Genomic DNA, 23,647 nt, shown 5'->3' with positions numbered 1-23,647 from the left:
CAGCGATGGTCCTGCCTCTGGATTTGCAGTTCCATCCTTTTGCGTACTTATTTGTTTGAGCAAACATTAGTGAGCATCTGTTGCTCTCAATCAGAATCCATGGAATTTATTCCTCTGACCACAACACATGCCCCTGAGATGGAGATTCATTGTGACAATCAGCTGTATGTTTTGTAAGGTTGCTGTAAGGAAGTACCACCACTGGTTCACTTAAACAGCAAAAATTCATTGTGTATAGGTCTGGAAGCTAGAAGTTCAAAGTCAAGGTGCTGGTAGGGTTGGTTTCTTCTGAGGGCTTGTGAAGGAAGGATTTATGCCAGACCTCTTTCCTTGGCTTGTAAGAGAACCATCTTTCCCCTTTGTCTCTTCATGTCATCTTCCTATGCATGTCCTTGTGAACCTCTTTTAAGGATGTCAGTCACACAGGTACACTCTCATTTTTAAGGATGTCAGTCACACAGGTACACTCTCATTTTTAAGGATGTCAGTCACACAGGTACACTCTCATTTTTAAGGATGTCAGTCACACAGGTACACTCTCATTTTTAAGGATGTCAGTCACACAGGTACACTCTCATTTTTAAGGATGTCAGTCACACAGGTACACTCTCATTTTAATGATCTCGCCTGGACTTGATTGCCTCTTTAAAAGGCCTATCTCCAAATAAGGTCACCCTCAGAGGTACTGTACCTGAAGACTGCATGTGAGGTGACAAAGTTAGCCAATAATGACGTCATCTAAAGGGCATTTCCCCAAACTTATGCACAGTGGTGCCAAAAGCAGGTTTTGGACTTAGTAACTACACAAAACCACTCCCATATATGAATCCTGTGCTGGCCTCAGCGTTCACATGCATGAATTCATTGAATCCTCAGTTTTCAAGATGAGAAAACCAAGGCAGAGAGACATCAGTAACTTCTACAATGTCACACACTAGGGAGCAGGAGCGGCTATTCAACCCCAGGCAGTCTGGCTTCAGAGCCTGTGAGGTTTTGGGGGGTGTGAGGTGGGTCGGGGGTACCAGGCACTGAACCCTGTAGCACTTAACCACCGAGCCACATCCTGAGACCTTTTGTATTTTTTATTTTGATTCAGGGTCTCGCTACACTGCAGAGCCTGTTGGTACTGTGCTTTACACTGCATACCCAAGCTGTTCCGCTGAATGGGGCACTAGGTAGATCATAAGTGGAAATTTTAGAGACCTAGAAATAATCCATTTAAAGAGGAAAGACAAGTTTGCATTGAAGGTAAATATGATTTTCACAGTGATTTAATTGGAATCATTTAACAGGAATTATGACCAAAGACCTAGCCCTCTCCACTAGGGCATTGAAGGAAATCTGGAACACTTACGTCCCTCGCTCTAATTAATAATCTCATTATGCTGTTCAGGGTGGTAACCACTGACCTGGTTATTACGCCTGACGCTTTGCAAATTCAGCCCCATGATGCTTGAGATAGTTCCCTGGCAAGATCACCAAGAAGAGTGAAGAAAAGTTGTTGCTTCTGGGTGGCAGAGAAGAGAAGTTAGAAGAAGCCTGCAAAACAGGGGAGCTGGTCGCCGTGAGGAAAGGAAGTTCATCAGAATCGTGGTGAGTAGAATCTCCTGCCAATCACGGTGCAGACCCAGGGGCTGTCTTGCCGCCCGAATGCAGGGTCATCTCTGGGTGGAATATGCAAAGCTGGAGGCCTGTCTTGCTCAAGTCTAGTTGTGCGGGGTTCTTTTCCATCCGTGGTTTATGGATAATTAGAGTAGTAGATGCTGGGGTCACAGAGTAGCAGGCCTCAGCTGGATCAAGCATAGACAGTTGACGTGGTAAAGAAGCACGCCCTTCCTCTGAATTTAACTTCTAAAAACTTCAATAGCTATGGAAATGAACCAGAGGATCCAAGCCGCTTCTTCAAAATAACTTGGTTTTCCTGGTAGAATCTCAAAGAGCAGCCACTTTGGAAGGGTCTCAGAGCCCCCATAGAAACTGTAGTGGACCCAATTGTAGTTCCTGGGAGGATGTGTTCAGGTCCTAACCTCTGATGCCTTGGGGTGGGAGGGCTTTTTGGTTTTTTGGAAATGGGGTTTTTGGAGAAATAATTAAGATGTAATTAAATGGGGTTTTTGAAGTTGAATCACCTAAAATTCAATGACAAGTCCTTAGAAGACAGGAGGGAGGGAGACAGAGAGTCATAGGGAGAAAGGCCATGTGAAAATTGGGCAGAAATTGGACCAATGCCAATGAATGCCAGAGCCCACTGAGGCTGGCGGGGGGTGGTCAAAGAAGGATTCTCTCTGAGAGCCTTCAGATGGGGTGCAGCCCTGCAGAAACCTTAATAGAACCAGAGAGGATACATGTCTATTGCTTAAGCCACCTGGTTTGTGCTAACGTGTCATGGCAGCCCTTGGAAACTAATTCAGTAACTTTGGAAAATGAATGTAACTTCGGTGTTGTGTGCAAAGTCACCAGAACTCATGGAAGATCAATGCGATGGGGTGAGGCTCCCTCAGTCACTGCACCAAACACAGGCACTGAGGCACATCATTATGCACATGTATTCTTTCTCTGTCCACCTGTGTCTGTCTTTCTCTCTCACACACACACCATAATAAACCAGCTGTTTACTTAAACCATAAAGCAGTATGGTCAGAATCACTTAAGTTTCCTGCATGAGTTAACCTCTTGACCTCAATATTGTTTTAGCTCCAGCTGGGTTAGGTGTGGTGTCTTTTTAGATACTACACTTTAGGGACTGTGGTATGAATAAATGCATACTCAGGGAAAGCACATTAAGATGTAAGTTTAGGCAAGTTACTAACTTGCATAAGGACTTCTACTTATGAAAAAAATGACATCCTACAGATTGAATCTTAGTTTGGACGTCTCTGGAATAGAGGCAATGGTATTAATAAATTCATCTTCAAAATTTTTGTGAAGATTTATGATTATGAGACAACCAGCCCAGGACTGAGACATAGGAAGGCCTCTGTAAATAGCTGTTATAATTATTTTCAAATATTTCATTGTCTTCGTGAGAATAAACCAAAACCATCAAAAATTGTGTAAGCAGAAAAACAGCAACTACTTCAAGTATTTAAAACACATAAATTAAAAAAAATATTAAAGCATAGAATATGCACAAGGACTTCTGTTTACAGATTGACTCTATTTGAACACCCATCTTAAGCAAGAAGGAAACCAGACAAAGTCTGTTAAGTATCGGTTTTCAGCCATTATACAACAGGCATTTCAGGACTACAATTTCTACAAAAAGGAAGTAAATTAAGTGATCCCCATGATTCCCCTAGATGACTGCCTAGAGGCAGCTTCCAGGAAGAAGAGCGACTTGGGAGAATGCAAACAAATCTCTTCAGTCTCACTGAGTTGAGCATACAGAGACTGAAGTTCAGAGGAGCCACGACAGATAGGATTTGCAGGAAAAAAGTACAGGGAAAGATGGAACAGCACAGAAACTGAATTCTGCATGGAGAGGTGCAAGTCTTTGGCTGAGTACTGATTTGAGCATGCCTGAAATGGAACTATTGTTTCACATTCTTAGGAAATTGTTGTTTCTGTGTATGGAGATAGAAATAGTAACACTAGGAGGAGAGAAAAGAAAAATTCATAAGATCAATGAGAAAACCATCATTAGTAGGCTCAACAATCTCTAGAATCTAGACAAGTCTAGAAGTAGTTCAAGTTCTCACTGGTTAGAGGATAGTTCTCACTGGTTAGAGGATAGAGACTTTGTAATATGAGTAGGGTACTCAAAGTTTAGTACTAGGACTAAATTATTCCTGGATTAAAGCATGCTCGGGGTCTAGGAGGACAAATTTGTCCTTTTTGCTTTGGGCCTTCCCAGCATTAGAATTACCAGTGCTAATTCTCAGATGCCCATCAGTTCCAATTGTAAACTCTGAGTCTCGTGTCTTGGGAACTTCCTTAGACCCAGGCAAAGTGGAAAGTTTGATCATTTTATCTAGCTCTGTCCCAAAAGAAGTTTAAAAGTAAATCTTGAATGAATCAAGCTTATTTCAAAGAGCTTTACTGTGTATTGAAGTATACTTCTCTGTAGAATAAATTATACCACTATTTAAAGGAATATAACAAAATCCAGCATCCAACACTCAAAATGAAAAAGTTATGGCAATTAATCATAACTTACTAGGCGTGCAAAGAAGCAGAAAAACATTATCTCTAATAGAGGAACAGATCCGAAAATGGGAGAGCTAATGGGAAGAGCATAAATGGAAGTTAAAGGAGGCTTTAAAATGAGGAATGAGATAAGGATGGCTACAATCTCTATTTTTGTTCAACATTATATTGAGAGTTCTAGGCTGGACAATCAGGTAGAAAAATAAAATGAAAGGCATCCATATCTGAAAAGAGATGGTAAGACTACTGTCAGATGACATGATCTCATACTCAAAAATTCTAACAATCCTCTAAAAAACTGTAAGAACTAACAAGTTCTGCAAGGTATAAGATACAAGATCAATAAGCAAAAATCAAATATTTTTGTATACTGTCAGTGAACAAATATAAAAGACATTAACAATTTCATTTGTCATAGCATCAAAAATAATGTAATTGATGAACAATTCAAACAAAATAAATACAAAACTCTAAAAACTATAAAAGTAAAAGAAGTGGAAGTTAAAACAACCAATATGTTTTATATTCACAAGAATGTGGAGGGAAGCATAATATGATGAAGAGAGAAAGGAAAAACATAAAAGAAGGAAAATGAAATTTCCAGAGATAAAAACTATAACATCTGAAATAGAAAAAAAAAAAAGCAGTAAGGGAATTAACAACCGTTTAGACACTACAGAAGAAAATGTTGTGAGGTTGGAGAGAAAGCAATAAAAATTATCCAAAATGAAGCACAGAAATAAAAACAATTAAAAAAGTGAACAGAACCTCTGTTGAGCTATATAATATCAGACAGTATGAGTAATTCAATTTCCAATAGAAGAGGGAGATAAAAAGTTTTTGAAATGGCCTACTTTTTCCAAATTTGATGAAAACTGAAAGAATCCACACACCCAAGATGTTCAATAACTCTTCCTTTTAATATTTTTATTTGTACTTATTAGTTACACATGAGTAGAAGGTATTTTGACATATCATACATATATGGAGTATAACTTCTCATTCTTCTGTTTGCACATGATGTAGAATGACATTGGTCATGTGACCATATATGCACATGGGATAGTGATGTCTGATTCACTCTCCTGTCTTTCCTATTCCCATTCCCCCATCCCTTCCCCTCATTCCTCTTTGTCCAATCCAAAGTACTTCTGTTGTTCCCTACTCCCTCCTCCTCTTGTTGTGAGTTAGCATCAGGATATCAGAGAAAACATTTGGCTTTTATTTTTTTGAGGACTGGCTTATTTCACTTAGCACGAACATCAGTGAAACAAGCCAATCCTCAAAGAAAAAAATCCTATCGATACACATAATAAACTTACTAAAAAGCAGTGGTGAGAAGAAAAATCTTCAAAAGAGTTCAGGGGTGAGGATACACTTTTTATTAAAAAAAGAACAAAGATAAGAATAATAGCCAACATTTTTTCCAGAAAATATCAGACTAGGAGAAAGTGGAATAACTTCTTTAAAATATAGAAAGAAAAAAAAACAGCTATCAACCTAAAAACTATCTATTGATAATGAAGTCACATTAGAATTACATTAAAACATTTTAAGGCAAACAAAAGTTGAGAGAATTTATTGAAAGGCTCAGAAATGTGAAAGGAAGTTAGTTCTTCAGGCAGAATGATAATAATATATGAAGATTTGTACTGATGAACAAAAGAAGAGTTTGGGGTGTGATAAATATGTGAGTAAATAAATATCATTTTAGCTTTAAAATCTCTGTAAAAGATAATTAACTGTTTAAAGCAAAACATAGCACTGCATTATGGGAATTTATATAAAAGAAAAACACAGCAAGGACACTAAGGATGGCAATGGGAATGGAAATGTACCATGGAAAGTTCTTACACTGTGTGTGAAGTGGAATAATACGTCTTGGAGGAAGATGTTGATAAATTCAATATGTATACTGCAAAGCCTAGAACAATGCCTTAAAAAGAGATAGAGTAGAGATTTAGAAATATAATCAAGTGCACACATTACTATACATTACAGCCGTATGGATTTTATTTGCATTGTGACATCAATACCCAGATCAAGATATGGAATTTTTCCAGAAGCTGTGAATGTGCCCTCATCCTTATCCTAGCTACTTTCAAGCCCCACACCATGATGCTGCCACATAATGCCTTCATCTCCATAGATCAGTGTTCTTCTTGTGTAAATGGCATCTCACAGTATGTATTATATGGTATTGGTTTTCTGTCACTCACATTATGTCTGTGAGATTCATCCATGCTGTTGCAGGGCACAGGAGTCATTGTTTTTGCCATGTAATGCATCACTGTCTGATTGTACAATAACACATTTATCCATTCTGCTGCTGATGGACACTTGGAAAATCTCTAGCCACTGGCTATTAGTAAAAAGCTGCAATGCACACTCATTACATATCTTTTGGTGGAAATATACGCTTAATTTCCTTGGAGATACATACATATATATTTTTTTTTCTTGGAATATATATATTTACCTAGGAGTAGAATTTCTGGATCATAGGATAGGCATATATTTAGTTTTAGCAAATACTTATGAATAAATTTCCAATGAGGCTTATTAATTTTAGATACCCACCAGCAATAAGAGAGTTAGAATTGTTCCATGTTCTTCTATTCAACACTTGGTTCCTGTTTTTAATCTTAGCTATATTTGTGGATTTGTAGTGGTAGTACATTGTGGTTTTAGTTTGGTTCCAGATAACTCAGATAACCTCTTTGGAGAAGTACCTGTTCATGTTTGTGTTTTGGTTTGTGTTTATCTTATTACTTTGAAAGAAGTATGTTAAAACATATTCTAGGCATATGTTTTTGTTGAATGTATTTACTTGCAAATATTTTCTTCTATGGCTTGTCTTCTTACTTTCTTAATTTTCTAATGTAGAATGTACATACACACACACAACAGAAATACTTCATATGAATGTACAAAGTGAGATTATTTAATATTATTTACAGTTAGCTTTTAGATTTCATTCATCCTGAATTTTTGCCTATTCCAAGACCATGTAGACACTTTTCACTGTTTCTTGCTAGATACTTTATTATTTTATACTTTATATTTAAGCCTATAATCCATATAGAATTAAATTTTTATATATTATGTGAGGTAGGACTCAAGGCTCAATTTGTCTCAATGGTTATTCAAATATTTTGGCACCATTTATTAAAATGACCATTCTTTCTCCATAGACTTGCATAAGTGACTTTGCCAAACACCAAGTCACTTCATTTTGTCAGTCTGTTTCTAAATTCTCTTTGTGTTCTCCTGCTCCATCTCTGTTCTTGATCTATTTCACACTGACCCGTTGCTGAAGCAGCCAGTGAGTCTTGATAGTATAATGTAGTATAATGTTCTAAAAGGAAAAGCGGCCCATACAGGCCCAGGGACAACAAGACCAAAGTCCCGGTAGGAGGATGTTCTTTGTCCCCTCAGCCTGTGGATCGGATTTTTGCAAGTCTTCCTGTCCACACCTCCAGATCACACACAGACCTGGGCAACCAGAAGACCTGGAAGGCTTTGTCCTGAATGAACTGACCGATGTCCTCTTGGCGATGTGATTGATGGACAGATGTGCTCACTGTCCTCTGCTTTGCACCAAACCCACCACAGAAGACCAGGCCTCTCAAAGATCTCTCCAAGGAAATTTCCATCTCTCTTAAAAGCTGAAGAATTTATATCAAGAGCTCATCCTCCTCAGCTCTGCGGGCAGTGGAGACCCTTCTCAGCAGGTGGCCCGTGTGACCTGCCTGTCAGGAGGTTACCACGGGGAGGAGGCAGCACCTCTACTGCTGTGGGTCTTCACCTGTACCTGGTCAAGGTGCCGATGGCGCCCCTCCATTGCTGTGCTCCTGGGCCCTGAAAAGCTCCCTTTGCTTTACAAATGAACTTCCAAGTTTCTGGACAGTTCTAAACTTTATTATGTTACTTTATTTTCCACTTTGTTGAACACTGAGCCCACTATCTAATTTGTATTATTTGGGGCCATTTGTTGCTATTGAGCAGATTTAAAAGAATTTGTTTTCTTTATTTTTAACCTAAAAATACCCCACACCATAATATATGGCTTTGCAAAATAAAGATAATGGATATTTGATTTTGATTGTCAAGATTTGGTTTTAGGAGGGAGAATTGCCATGTGATAATCTGTGGGTACTACCTGAAAACCCTATTGACGACAGGGAGGTGTAGTTTCTTGAGTCCATCTATGGCTGCGTACAGGGCTCCGGTCTTGGCGTGTTTGCGACTCTTGTTAAAACCAGCTGGGGAAGGATTTCAACACTGACCCCAAAAGTAACTGTCAGTCCTGGACTACCTGAGTCTCTCTGTTTGTTTTGAACCATGATTAGACATGTGCATAAAGGAAGGAAGGAACAGTAGAAAGAGATTGGCCTTGAACTCTGGGCACCAGGGATCTAAATCTTGAATTCTGACATTGACTTTAAGCAAACCTCTCACACTTTCTTTCCACTTTAATATTTTCCACCTTTAAAATGAAGGAGCTGAAATCGCTGGAGTCAATGACCTCTCTGGTTCCTTTCGTTTTTACATAGTATCTTTCTCAACCAGAGTCTTCCAGTTGTCACCAACGTACAAAATCATCAGAGCCACCTCGTGGTAGTGGAATGCTACGCAAGAAGGTATATCTATATGGAAAGCGTTCACTGTTTGTACCCAGCTCGGGGCATGAAGTGGGTGTTCAGAGAACACTTATTGAGTAGAATACCACTTTTATATTTTGCAGTTGAATGGTGTTATGGTTCATATAGGAAGTGTCCCCTGAAAGCTCGTGTGTGTGAGAGACCATGCAGGAATGATCAGAGGTGAAATGACTGAATTGTGAGATCCGTGACCTCATCAGTGGATCGATCCATTTGAGGGATAACTTGAAAGAATGACTGTACTTGGCAATAACTCCAGGCAGTTAGGTGTGGCTGGAGAAAGTAGGTCACTTGGTATGTGCCATCGGGATTTACATTTTGTCCCTGGTGCCTAGATTTTTCTCTTGTCCTATAGCACATTAGTCTCCCGTGGCACCTGTAACAAACTACCACAAACTGAACAATTGCAAACAACACCTATTCATTCTGCACTGCCCTGTATGTCAGAAGCCTAGGTTAGCGTGTCTGGTTTCCCTGGTCTGTTTCACAAAGTCAAAATCACAGTGTTGGCTACTGGGGCTCTTATTGGGAGCTCCAGAAAGAATCTGCTTTTAAGTTCATTCAGGCCCTTGGCAGAATTCAGTTCTTTGCAATCCTGGGACTGAGCTCCCTGCTCCCTCGGTCCATGTGCTGCTTGTGGCCCTGTCACGTCACACTCTCCATCTTGTGCCACCCAGCAATGGCCCATGGGGTCCTTCTCAAGTTTAGAATCTTCCTGACTTCCCATTCAGCCCATCTCCATCTCCCGCTAGAGAAACTCCTCTGTATAAGGGCTTGTGCCTGGGCTGGGCCTAATTGGAGGCTCCAGGACACTTTCTTATTTCAAAGTCCGTAACTTTAATCACATCAGCAAAGTCCCTGTTGGGTAACATTTCCACAGGTTCCAGAGATTAGAGTAGATGTCTTTCAGGTGGAGAGGGAAACAGAAAAGGCTTCAGAGGGTGGTGATTTGGTTTTTAAGAGTAAACATGTATGCAGCTCTTTCTAAGTTCCAAGCTCTGTGGTAGGGGACAGATATGGGTAGAATCATATCCACTAAGAAAGCCTCTTCTGTAGCCCCCTAGATCAGAAGGAAACAGAGGCTCCGGCCTATAACCGAGCACAGTTCCGATCCCAGAACACACACGTGTGGCCCTGCGTGCACATGCACAGAGGGAATGCAGTCTATTTCCTGCAGAGTCTGGCTACGTTCCCGTGAGCGCTGGCACCTGGCAAGTACGTAATGCCAAGCAGATACTATTACTGAAAGTATGGGGTATGCATGTCTCGTTACCGATGATTGCATCTGTGATGATAATAATGTTGACGACAGCCTGGAAATTGGTGACTGCAATCATCCTTATGATAACAACTTGAAGGATCCTATTAGGCCAGCGGATCAATGGGAAAGAATCTGAAATCGGGACTTGGAATGGGATGACTGCCTGGAATGTACACCAGAAACCAAGAATGTGTGGGAACGTGAAGGTAACAGCCCCATCAGCCTTGACCATGAAGGCTGGCCGAGGGAGGATTTTGACACAAAGGGATATTGTCCAGAGGTTCTGAAAAAGGCAAGATGCTGGCAGACAGATTGTTCTGCAATCCAAGGGTGACTGATAAGATCCTGGGAATTCCTGTCAGTCAGCAAAGACATATCTGGTGCAGATCGCGCCCTTAAACCCTCAGAATATGTCCTTGCACCTGGCCTTATGCGTTCATAGATTTTGCAGGACAGACAGAAAAAAAAACCAGAGACAGACAGACAGTCAGGCAGAGGCAGATAATAAGTTTGTTGGAGAAGGTCCCAGCCTCTCTGGGGACCTCTCCTGAGGCCACAATGACTCCCGATCCCTTGTCCTCCTGGACAACCTTTCTTATGACCTCTTCTAAAGAGCAAGAGCTCATCTACTGTCCAGGGCACTGTGAGGCTACTCTTGCTAGTGGCTGGGGTCATTGCGGGTTCTACATTCTGCAGTCAAGTGTCTGTGGCCCTGGGGGTCCTTGGGCTAACGTTCCCTCTTCTGCTTTACAGCTCCTGAAAGATGCTAACCCCAGGACCCTTCCTTCTGCAGCTCTCTCTTCTGATCTGTGAGTAGGCAGCAAACTCGGATTCCCATGAGTTTCTAATTCCCAGGAGGCCTGAATGTTCTACTTCTCCTTGCATCACATTGCTGACTGGGCCCTGGGGCTCTAACCTCGGCCTCCTGTCTAGTCAGTAACATCCCCAAGGAGATGTGCCTTCAGGGGGGCTCAGGGGCCCCACTGCTTAGCATAAAGCCTAACCAGGGGAGTCAGCCAGCCAGACCGTACCCAGCACCTCACACTGGGGGGTGGTGACCCCCCCAGCTGACACTGGTTCGGATTTGACTCTTATTTGCTGCTCCTCTGTTTCCAACGACCTTAACAACCTGGAGTGATGGGGTAGTGGTGGTGATGTCAGGGGGGGATTCGGGCATTCCTGGATCCTCTAGGAAGTTATCATCAAGATTCCTCCCTAATCCCTAACAGATTGATGTATTTACTCTTGGGAATGAAACTGGGTAGGAAATTCCTTTTAAGAAAAGCAGCGTTCTGCATGAACTGTGATCTTTCCTGCTGCCTAAGTTCTGTCATAGCCAAGGAGACTCATCAAAAAGATAAATAATAGCAGCAATAATTTTTTTTAAAGTGCTAAATATAGAAAACCCCAAGCCCTGTGTGGCTCAGGGAGATCCCACATGATTTAGTTTCTGATGACATTGCCTGCCACCCTCCTGGTACTCCCCGTTCTGACTCTCCAGCCACCCCTGGGCTGGCCCCCTTCCCACACACTGAGCAAGCTCCAGCCTCCTGTCTCTGGGAGCCATCAGCCCACTGGCTTCCTAGAGCCAATCGCGCCCTGCTCAACAGCGCCCCCAGAGGTGCCTTCCCTGCAAAGCACCACAGAACTCCACACCCCATTATCTTGTTTGAGCATTCTCCAGCAACACATCCCTCCACCTGATGTAAACACTTTCATGGGTCTCGATTGAACCTTTAGCTGTCCATCTCAGCAGGATGGAAGCTCTGCGGGGCAGAGATCTCAGCTGTTTGGTTCACTGCCCTTCCCTGCTCCTAACCCAGTGCCTCGTACGCAGCAGACGCTGGGCAAATACCATCGAATGCACCAGTGACAGTTTTGCGGATGTCAGAGATGAGACTCAGAAAGGCACAGGACGGACCTCGCCCCAAGTTCCACCTGGGTAACCACGTCAACTGGGACCCAGACCCAGGCCAATGCCCTTCCCACTGTGCCCAGGGGCTGCCGTTTTTTTTTTTTTTTTTCTTTTTTTGGTGACATTCATTTTAATGCGTCAGCTAAAGGACTGCTTGATGGCCCAGGACTGTGCCTGTGGCCTGCAGTGGCTCCGTTTTTTCACCTTCTTGTGTCTTGTGCACAGGAGTTTGCGGCATCCATCAGCAAGGCCCAGGTCCTGCCCCTCCTTCTGCACTCTGCCTCTTCCGCCTGCCCGCATCATTGCTGGCAAACCCTTGGTAAGTGGCCTGAGGCCTGCAGTTGGCAAGCATCTTCTCCCATCCCTTCCCTGGCATAGGCCATGTTTCGAGCTCCCAGGGCCTGGGGCACCAGGCTGCCTTGGCTAACATCTTCAGGCAAAGCTCTTTTCCTTCCGTTCAGACTCACCTTGCAGACAAAAGAGGCTTTGAACGTCTGCACACTCACTCAGTGGCCCTTTCCAAGAGAGGAAAGCCACACCCAGCATCTCAGTGAGGGCCTGGGGTCACTGGCTCACAGTGTGCTGCCCAGCCTAATGCCTGCCCATCATGCCCAGCACGGAGCTGTTGAGAGCTGGTGCAAAGCTCCTCCTGCCCGCCACCCTGGAAAATCATGCTATTGCTGTGGTGTATGCACGAGTACTGAGGGAGGGACGGTGTGTGTGTGTGCACGTGCCTGTGTGCATGCATCTGATTACTGCCAGGGGAGCAGGCAAGGTGGGGAGAGAGAAATACATAAAAACATGTCAAAATAAACATAAAAGCACAGGAAAAATAAAATGACAAAACCTACATTCCTAAATGTTCAAGTAATGGAATATTCAAAATCAGGTGGGGTTTATGCACACAGACGTGCACACACACACAATCAACCATTTACAGACCAAGTTTGTACATGTCGCAGTTGACAGGTTTGGGCGCAACATAATGGTGTTTAGAATCAGTCCATGTGAGTTTCAGTCTGAGCCGTGCTCCTTCTTTGCTGCATCGCTTTGGGCAAGTCTATTAGCCTTTCTGTGTCTTTCTCTCCCATCTGTGACATGAGGTTGTGATGGTGCTGTCCTTGGGCACTTGTGAGCATTAAATGAATTTACCTATTCCAAGCCACTAGGGCGGTGCTGGGGTGAATTAAGTGAGTCATGAATGTTGGTTATCCCGGATTTGCTCTTTAATTTGATTGCCACATCATTTCTCCATAGGAGAGCAGGTCATAGACTCCTCATTAGCTGATAAGAGAGTACAAATGACTTGGCCAAGATCACAGAGCCACTGGCAATAGCTAGAACTTGAATTTAGGACCATTCGACTCTGGATTCCTTATCCAAATCGTTACTGAACAGCTCCCCTGTGAGGACAGGGTCTGGGGACACAGCAGTGAGTAACAGATGGAGTCCCCGTCCTTGCGGAGCTTGTATTCTAGACAGATCACTGACATCAGATATGTCCAGAGAGGAAAAGGAACCCTGGTAAGAAGACAGAGGGCAGGAAGTGTCAGTCATATCAAATGAGGACACAGCAGGGAAGTGACATTTGATGAGCAAAGTGAGGGATTAAATCTTGTTGCGGGGGTGGGTTCCAGGCAGAAGGACCAGCAAATAAAAAGACCCTGAGGCTGGAGAACATGTGCAGTACTCAGGGAATTGCAAGGAAGCCAGCGTGGCTGGATCGGGATAAGTGGAGGGACTGGCTGGATGGTGCTAAGGATGCAGGAATTTATTCCACAGAGGATGGTGAAGTGTTAGGACCGTCCCTGTCCTTGTCACCAACATCATCATCTTCACCACTGTCTATGAAGTGATAATTCTCCACTCCTCTTCCTCTTTCTTCCTCTTCATCCCCCCCCCACCCCCACCACCATCATCCTTGGCAATGCACAAAGTCAGGAAGATGAGTGTGAAAACGTTGCCAGTTGAGAGATATCATTTTGATTTTTAAGACATTTCTCTAGGACAAAGTTTTGCTCTCAAAAGCCTAGATGGACATTAGTTAGAGGTAAAGGCGGGCCTCTGCGGCCGGCAACAGAGGACACAGGCGTGCCCTGATTCTGCCTTCCTGCTAAGAGGGCTTGAGATGGCTGCATCCACAAGACACAAGGGACCTGAGAATCAAAGAATCCCTTGTCCTTCCCTTCCCCAGGAGAATCTTCAAGAGGCGAGAGACTTTGATAAAGTTCTGAGGATGGGGAGGACGTCCATCAAAGGAGAGGGGAGGAGGCGGAGTCTTTGAGAGGAAATGGAATGAGGAGACCACTGTGGTCTCATCTCTCTCCACCTCCAGAGCTCTCATAAGGTTGTGAGATTTAGGGATAAATCTTGCCACTTGCAATGAATTTTTGCTGCCTGCCATCGATAGGGCAAATGCTCAGTGACTTTAAGACCACGGCTCAGCAACGGGGAGTGACAGTTCATGTTCCCTTGACATCTGATCATGGCCGAGCTGGGTGCTATGAGTCGAAGCACCCGTCTGCTGAGTGTTTGGGAGAGTGCGTGGGAAGTCTCCCGCTCTCTCCTGATGGATGGGTTTGGATGCTTAGGGACTGGATGGGAAAGCAGAGTCCCGTGTTTGGCAGGAATGCTCAGTAGCTTCGCAGGTGGGGCAGAGGCTGCAAGAACGAAGTGTGGCTGGAGTCCTGGGAGGAGGGCCTGCTTGGGGCGGGATGTGGCTGGACACTCATCTGGTGCTGGGCCCTGTGGACCAGGCCCCGTGGACCAGTTGGGGGAGTGATGGAAGGAGCTCCAGTGGGCTGAGGTGATGAGATTTCTGTAGACTTTTTTTCCAAATTGAGAACTGCAAATTATAATGTGATGACAGGAACATTTCATACTTCAAAGCTCTGAGAAATCCAAAGGCTCTCTCCTTTGATTTTTAAATTTTTATTTCTTTCTTTCATTTTAAAGACCTAAAACCATTTTCAGCATGGCAGGAAATAAAAAGGTATGCTCCTCCCTTTTCTCCAAAGGGTGGACCTCGTCGTCTTCTGGTTCCAGATCGACTGTCACCTTATGTCCCATCTACCCTCCATTTGACCCAATCTTTATAATTAGGGGTCAGTTCTAGGAAAGGACCTGCCACTTCCTACCACCGGGGCCTCTGGAAATGTGACCAGGTTTGAACCCAGACCCGGAGACCCTCTTGCAGCTGTGGCCGAGCACTGGACACTTTTGAAAGGCCAGCAAGGTTAGCATTCAGGGTGCAAAGTGCTGTGAAGACAGCGAAACTGATTGGTGACCAGAAGTGACCGAGAAGTGTGTGGAAGAGGTGGCCACACATTTCTAAGGAGGTGACATTTAAGCAAAGAATCTGGAAACAGTGAAGGCGTGAGCTGTGACATATTGGGGAAAGAAGCTTCCAGGCACAGGAGCAAGACCAAAGACTCTGAGGTGGGGTGTGTTTGCTTGAGTTTTCTTTCATTGTAGAACATAACATGAAATTTATTATTTTAAATGTAAAAAGGTAGTGACATTCAGTACATTCATGTTGTTGGGCAACCATCACCACGATCCATTTCTAGAACTTTCTCTTCCCCAACACAAATTTTGTACTCCTTAAACAATAACTTGTACTCTTTCCTCCCTCCCTCCAGCCCTGTAACTTCTATTCTATTTTGTGTCCTGGTGGATTTGACTACTAAGGTACAACTAAGTATCTTGACTATTAAGGTAAAACTCAGTACCTTGACTACTAAGGTATTACTCAGTACCTTGACTTCTAAGGTACTAATAGGTACCTTGATTACTAGGTATTACTAAGTACCTTGTCCATCTTGAATCAAATAATATTTGTTCTTTCGTATCTGGCTTATTGGTAGAATATTTTCAAGGTTCATTTATATTGTGTCAGACTTTCCTTCTTTTTAAGAACTGAGTAATATTTCTTGGTGTAGACATCCCACACTTGGCTCGTTTGTTCATCTGTTGATGGATATTTGGGTTGTTTCCAGCTTCGGGCTATTGTGAATCATGCTGTTATGAACATGGGTGTGCAAATATCTGTTTCAGTCCTAGTTTTCTGTACACACCCAGAAGTTAACATTGCTGGATCAGACGGTAATCCCACGGTTAGCTTTTTGAGGACCCGCCTTGCTATTTTCCACATGGATGCCCCATTTGCCATTCCCGCCAGCAATGCCCAAGTGGCCCAGAGGCTCTACATGATCACCAGCATGTCTTTTTCTGAAGGTCGGATGGAGTAGCTGGGTCAGAGTGAGCCAGGAAGGCAGGCCAGCAATGGTTCCGAGACGTCTAAGCCTGCAGCGCCTCTCCACCGTGGAAAGGACGGTGGCTATTACTCAGAAGGAGACTGGCAGCCTTTGAAGAAAAGTGAGCCTTTCAGGGTCATTCTGCCTTACAGAAAGGAAGTTAAGAACTCAGTGTCTCCAGCTCCAGCAGCGTCAGGGCTCCAGATCCAGGCCAAGCCTCCTTCTCCCGAGCTGCCGCAGGGTCAAGTAAATGCAAACACCGGTAAATGCCGTGAAAGGGGATATTTCCTTCCCCTGGCGCCCACACCTGACACAGGAAGCAGACTCTGCTCTCTGGGAATGAGAGGCCCGGCTGCACTTGGACTTCGGCAAGCAACGAACATCGCCTGGACCCAGGACGGCTTAGCACTTCCCCTGTTAGTTCTGAGAGCTACCGAACGGCCTCAGCCCCATCTGTTTTCAATCTTGTTAAAAGGGCCTCATGCGCTGGCGCCTATTTAAAATAATGCACACATGGAGTTTCTAAAATGAAGAAAAAGCCCCATGTCTTCCCCGCCAGCATGGCTTATATGTTTATTTTGGAGCAAGCACGGGGAGTTCTGAGACAAGACACAGCTCGTTTCTCTTTTCCAGGTTGATTTGCAAGTCCCTGTGGGCTTTTGCTCAGAGCACTTAAGGCAGCTCAGTTGGAACTGGTCACCCCTCCCAAGTCCACTGTGACACAGCTCCAGATTAAGGAGGCTCAGGAAAGGGGGGAGCCCAGGGCCCAGCTTCCTCCGTGCGAATGGGTTATTTCCTCGAATCCTTTTGCCTCGGGAGGGAATCTGCTTCCAAAGGCTCAGTTTCTTTTTTTCCAGATGCTCATTTGACCCCAAGAGGCCACAGTACTTCCAGGAGAGTGTGACCCAGATAAGGCCTAGGGCCAGCCTGAACCTAATCCCCTAAAGGCGTGGTTCCCAGTGGCACCCTCGTGTCCAGGGACCACAAACGGCTGCCACGGAGCATTTCCCACCCAGCAGGCTCAGAGGAAAGACCTCGGAATGTGGAATCTCTCCCATAACCTTATCCACGGCAGCCCCCCACGTCCGAGAACTTCATAAATCACTTCCCCTAAACCCAGAGAAATGCCAACAGGACGTAAAGGCACAGGAGGAGTGTCACTGGCCCCACGGTGACTGTTCATGTCACTCTCTGTTTCACCTTCACTTTGACTCCAAAGGATCCAGGTGACCCCGTCCTCCCTTGGTGACGATGCCTGGTGACGGTGGTGACCATGGTTCTCCTGGTGGGAACAGCAGTAGGAGAATCGGCAACAAGGGAAGTGGAAGTGGTTGTGTCTTTGGGGAACAGAAAGAGAAGCAGCGATACTATGGAGAGCACTGTTGACCGCAATAGCACTAGAAGTGGCCGCTGCCTGGCCACCATTAGCGGGCCTGGAGGTCATATAATCCTACCTCATTAATAATTTAGTATCATACATTATATTTATATTAGGAATTAAAATATATATGTATTTTTTTTTTAGCATTTACTATGTGCCAGATGCTGTTTTGAGTCACTCAGTCCTGAAGCGATTCCGCGAAGCAAGTCCTACTATCCCCATTCTAGATGTGGGCACTAAGGCACGATGAGATTGAATCTGGTTTGTAGGGCCCCGTAACTCAGAGGGGACAGGCCCAGCTGTTGGAGACTCAGCCGGTTCAGGGCCTTCAGCTATGCCTCCAGCAGAGCGGTGGATTTGATGTTTTAACCTTCTTAAACACTGGGATTTACAGAGGATTTGATTGAAAGCTAAGAAGTTCTCTCTTGAGAGACGGTGAAGAAGCAGTGTGGTGGGCCCTGGTGCTGGACGGGCATCTGAACCACACCTTCTATTTTCCGCGTTAAGATGCTTAGACACCTGGGGCCTGGCTGGCCCTGAAGGGATCCTTCCTAGAGGACAAAGCCTGGACATACCAAGCAGCTGGCCTGGAGGGTGCCTTCCAAGTGCCCACCAGTCCATCCAGACACCACCTGCCTCCCTGGGCTCTCCCACTCCAGGCCCCTAGCCACCTGCCCTGATCACCCAGGGACAGCTACCCAACAAGAGCTACCGGGGCTCACTCTCCTGCAGGGCTGAAACCAGTCAGCCACGCTCATCAATCCTGAGCCTCTTCAGCGGCCTCCTTGATCCTTCCACAACACCACGTTAAGGGCTCCTCCCCTCCGCCCCCCTCCTGCCCCCTGGCTCCCTCTGTTCCTGACAAGCCTTGTACAGTCCCCCGACTCCTGCCCTGGGTGGCACGTTTTACCTCTTGCTTCCAGGGGACCATGAGTACAAGAGCACCTCCTCCATGATGGTCGTTTCTGCATCCGGGTGTTTTAGGCACAGACCCTGGCACCTTTAAACAATAGGCTGTGGCCCACTCCCATGTCCCGCAGGATTTCAATGGGCCCTGGGTTTCTGCTGGGCTCCTGGCCACACTCACGGGACGCACAGAGGTGTCGCAGAGTGCAGAGCATGCGGCTATAAACTCAGGCTTCAACTCACCCCTGGGACTTCCTAGCCATGGCATCTTGGGAGAAATCCCAGAAACTTCTGTCTCAGCGCCTCTTGCTGTAAAGATGGGGAGAGGTCCCTTCCCTGTTCTGTCCTGAGGCTCCTGCAGAGTTTGCAAGAGGCAGTGAAGGTGGTATGTCTTGAGAATGGAGTCCGCACCACCATAAACTGGATTCTCATCTCCTGTCCTTAGGGTCCCACAGGGGTCCTCCACAGAAGGTGTGGCTTTGAGCAGTTCAGTGGGGGACAGGATTTCTCAGTCCCAGCACTACTGACGTTTTGAGCTGGAGAATCCTGTCCTGGGCCTGTCCTGTGCGTGGAAGGATGTTTAGCAGCTCCCCTAGCTCTACCTACGGAGGCCAGGGACCTCCCAGGCTGTGACCACCAAAAATGTGTCCAGGCATTGCAGAATGTCCCCTGGGAGGCAAAAACCACCCCTGGTTAGAAACGATGGACACAGAAAGACATGAGTTAGGCCAAGTTTATCTTCCTCTTTCCAGTCTCTCTCTGTCCCTCTTCATCCTCCCAAAGACGGCCGACAGGCACCCAGGTCCCCTGAACCTCAGGGACATGAGGTGCACACCCAGAAGCCAGGTGCTTTGGCAGACAACCCAGGCGAGAAGAGAACGGGCGTGTCGCTGGTGGGCTTGGTTCCATCCCCACCCCTCATCTGCCAACTAAGGATGCCACCACCTTGACTGTGACCTGCCACCCTCTTCCAGTAGATCTGGGTCAGGGCCAGAGCATGGAGGAACTGAACGCTCCCGTGGGGTCAGCCAGCGGGTTTCATCTTGCTGCCAGCTCTAGGGGAAGATATCGAGCTGCCCCTGCTCAGCTGGGAGCCGTGCCTTCCCTGTCTGGCCGAGACGTGGGGTGGCGCTGCCCCATGTATACACTGTGCCTCCTTTTACAGACCAGACCTGGATCCTGAGCCCCCTGGAATTTCCCTGGGATGGACTCAGCTCTGACCATGTACTGAACACGGCTGCATTCACTGTCTCCATTTTGTGAATGAAGAAACCCACGCCAAGATCCTTCAGCCACTTGCTCTGAGCCCCAGGGGTAAGGAAGGAAGGGAAGGATCTTAGCGCTTGTCTGTCTCATCCAAGCCGCCCCCCCGCCCCCCACGCCCAGCACACAAAACTGCCTTGACAGACGTCTTCTCTTACTGGACAGAAAATGCTCCCTCCACACCAATAAAATGCTACAATACTACAGAGTAGAAATAAGAACTAATGAGAGTGAGCTGCTCGCTTTCAGAATCTTAATGTAGTCTCCCATTCAATGTATGGAGAGGGCAGATCAGGTAAGGATTCAAAGAGATCTTTTAATAGCCAATGAGTACCCCAGGGATGAGGGGTGAGTTAGGAAAATGGGATTGCAGAGAGGAGCAGACAGAAGTTCACATTCTGCCTCTGTCACTTACAGGTCACACTGGGGAACCTCACCCCAGTGACAACAGTCAGCTCACAAGGCTACTGGGAGGGTAAAATTAGGTTATGTATATAGTAAAATCTTGGCAGAGTGTCTCATTCTTTCTCTCTTCTCTGCTATATATGTGTGGGGGCTGTATATATAATATGTGTATATATATATATGATAAATATGTAGTGTACGTATAAATATACTGCTTAATACACAGGAATTATTATTGTTATCTTGACTATGTGTATTGTGCAATACTACATTTCATAAAGGCTTTTAGAGGGGAGCAAACCTAATTCTGAACTGATCAGAGACCACAAAACAGAGCAGGGTGGGGAGTTAAGCCTGGCGGACGGATAATGAGATAAATGCACGGTTGACTGGCCGGATAGGTGCATGAAGGGAGGGACGGTCAGATGTACCGATACTCATTGCATACAAACAACGTTTTTGGACACAGAGATGTAGAACTGGCAGGAAAGCCATATTAAATGTGGAACCTCGTAAATTAATTATTTGGCCCCTCCAAAGTCACCCATGGGGACCACGAAGCAGAGAGAGGAACAGAGGGAGTGGGAAAGCTCAGCTGTGCCAGGTTAGGAAGGGGCTTGGTGCTGCCTAAAGACTTTGGCCTTCAGCCCACAGACACCGAGGAGCCTGGGCCATGGAGAGCGGAGGGAGCCAGAGAGAGACCAAAGCGATTGTAAAGGAAGAATAAGCAAATTAAGCAAGTCATCAAAATCCGCTTCTGTCCAATGAGGGCCGAGTTTGGGGTTCCTGGCACTTGGCTGGCCCAGCCGGGGGAGGTTCGACCTCTCGGCTACCCCCTTGCTTTTCCCGGCAGCCCCAGAGGGGCAAGACCGACTGTCTCCTCCCTGTCTGGACAGAAGGCGGACCCCGAGGTGCCGTGGGTGGGAGGCCACTGGTGCAGTTCCACTTTAAACAGGCCAACATCCCACCCGCAAGGGCAGGAAAGGAAACTCAGGTCGTTGCTCAGGGAGGAAAGGAAGGTTCCAGCAACCAGACCCAGGGAACGCGGAGAGGCTGACTTTTGTACCGGAGAAAATCCATCTGAAAAAGTGCTTTAGTTCAGAAGAAGCAAGTTCTGATGCTCAAGTCCAGCTGGGTGCCAGGTGAACAGGTGGGAGCGGGGTTTCAGCTTTTGAACCAGGAGGATGTAGATTGTGGTCGCAGTTCTGCCCCTAAGAAGTGACCCATTTCAACTCTCTGCGCCTCCACTGCTTCCTGTGCCTATAGACTAAGGAGCCTTCCTCCCCAGGGGTGTCTGAAGGGACAGCACCCAGCCATACATGGGAGGCACGAAGTAGATCTCGGATCTGACCCACGAGAGCCCGTTTTCCTTCCCTCGAGGGGTTTTCAGGACTCTCCAGCCCAAACCCCGGTGCCCCACGACGGACGGGCTTCAATTCCGGCTGCAGCTTGATGGCTGCCAAGCTCTTCCCCTTAGAGTTCCCAAGGCCAGGCCAGGCAGGAGGGCAGGGCTGGCTCTGCCGTGACCACGGCCTTGGCAAGGAGCTGCACCCGGGGGAGACCCCGTGTGGGGAGGGGAGGCAGGTTCAGTGGTGCCCACGTCTCACCTCTGCACCTACCAGCTGTGTGGCTTCCAGCAGGACACTCTACCTCTCCAGTCCTGGTTGCATCCGTTTTTACTTCGTAGGATAGAAGTGGAGATTAAATGAAGGTATCAACAGCCCAGACCATGTCTGTCACACCCGCTGCACCTGCAGGGCGGCTCCTCTTGGACTAGGGCTTCACCTGTCCTCTGTCACCACGCAACAGGGCATTTGGGCGGTCTCGGTTCTTATGGGACACCACGTCTCTTCTCCGTGGCTTCTCTTTTTGCTACTTTGGATAAGTCTGAGAGATATCTATTGAGCACAGATAATGTTCTTGGAGCATGGATCATGTACCTGAATGAATGTCCCCTGCCAGCCTGCCCATCACATGCTAACACCACAGAGTGTGTGGGGTGTGTGTGTGTGTGTGTGTGTGTGGGTGTGTGTGTGTGTGTAAGAGAGAGAATGGGATTGATACCTGTTGGCTCCGTTAGGCTTAAGCTGCTTCAGGTAGAAATTACATTTGTCTTTAAGCATCATAGCCCTATCACCTAGGACATAGTAGGTGCTCAATGCATTTCTCTAGGATAAATAAAGACACACCTCTGTTCCCAGTGAGCTCAGCATCTACAGGGAGTGAAGGGCAGGCAAACTAGTGATTTCAAAGTGAGCAGATAAGCGTCGCAGTGGCCCATGTGAGGTTCTGTGAGAGCCGGCAGGAGGCACCTCTCCTTACTAGAAAAAGGAAGACAGCACAGAAACAGTGCCTGAGCTAAATGTTGACACATTTAGGGCAAGAGGGGGGGGAAAGGATTTTCCAGGAAGACTTTCCTAAGCCAGGCAGGGGCTGCGACTCCAGGATGGCTTGGGGAGGGGGGGTGGGAGGACTAGAGTCTAAGGCAGACCCTGGGAGGAGAGGAAACAGGAAGGGGCTAGCCCACAGAGGGCCTTGCCTTTCCACTGGAGACCCACTGACCAAGTCCGCTGCACCAGCCAGCACTTTATGTGTGAATACGTGTCACCAGGTCTTCCAGGTGAGACAGCACCGTTGGGAATGACACACACAGACTCTGGAGTTGGGCTGACTGAGAACTCCAGCTCTGCCACTTACTCGTGGTGTGAACTTGGACAAGCCTCAGTCTCCCCATCTGGAGAATGGGAGAACTTACAAATAAACGAGTCCATCTGAAGGGCCCGGCGCATGCCTGGCACTCAGTGAGCACGGATCAGATGCTGACTATTGTCACGAATCTCTCCGGGCCCCAGGCTGTGCCGCTGTCCTCTGCACATCACCGTCTGCGGACATTCTCTTATGCCACCTTCCAAGCTCCCTGAGAAAAGGGGTTTGTGGAACTCAATTCCAAAGAAAGAAGCTCCTATGGGTTGTTAAGGGTAGACCATGGAGGACTTACAAAGTCATCCCGGGATAGCAGCCCCCTCTCTCTTTCTCAGGGCCCTAGAATATGTGGCCAGACTGGGTCTGGGCCAAAGGAAGCCATCGCAGCGCCTAAGTCCTGATGTGTGCCAGCCCCACCCGCCCCTCAGGAGACTGCCCAGGGTGGGCTGGGAGGCTCCTTCCACCGCCTAATAGATTGGTTTTCAGTTTAGCATAACAGCCAGACAGAGCTTTGCAGTGAAGTCATCCAAGTCAATTACAAGGCATTTCCCCTGCTGAGACTTGAGGAGTCTCTCGGTTCCTTCCAGTTTCTGGGTGTTTCATAATAGGTTCCACCCGGGTTAATTAATGACCCTGGGTTCCTACTGCAAGGCAAAGCCCAAGCCCAGTGTGCAAGCACATCCGGGCTGGGGCTGCTGGCAGGGCTGGGGGAGCCCGGCGGGGGCTCCTCTCATCAGGGAGTGGGCC

At 46.5% G+C, this 23,647-nt stretch overlaps 1 protein-coding gene across 1 annotated transcript in view; it reads right to left on the bottom strand.

The window, feature by feature from the left end:
- The window catches only part of Syn3 (synapsin III), a 424,399-nt gene that overhangs the window by 319,859 nt on the left and 80,893 nt on the right, over positions 1–23,647 (bottom strand). The window lies entirely within an intron of this gene.

Source organism: Ictidomys tridecemlineatus, chromosome 6, assembly GCF_052094955.1.
Source record: "Ictidomys tridecemlineatus isolate mIctTri1 chromosome 6, mIctTri1.hap1, whole genome shotgun sequence".
In the NCBI taxonomy this organism is placed as follows: Eukaryota; Metazoa; Chordata; class Mammalia; order Rodentia; family Sciuridae; genus Ictidomys; species Ictidomys tridecemlineatus.
This window is presented reverse-complemented; position numbering and strand designations above follow the sequence as displayed.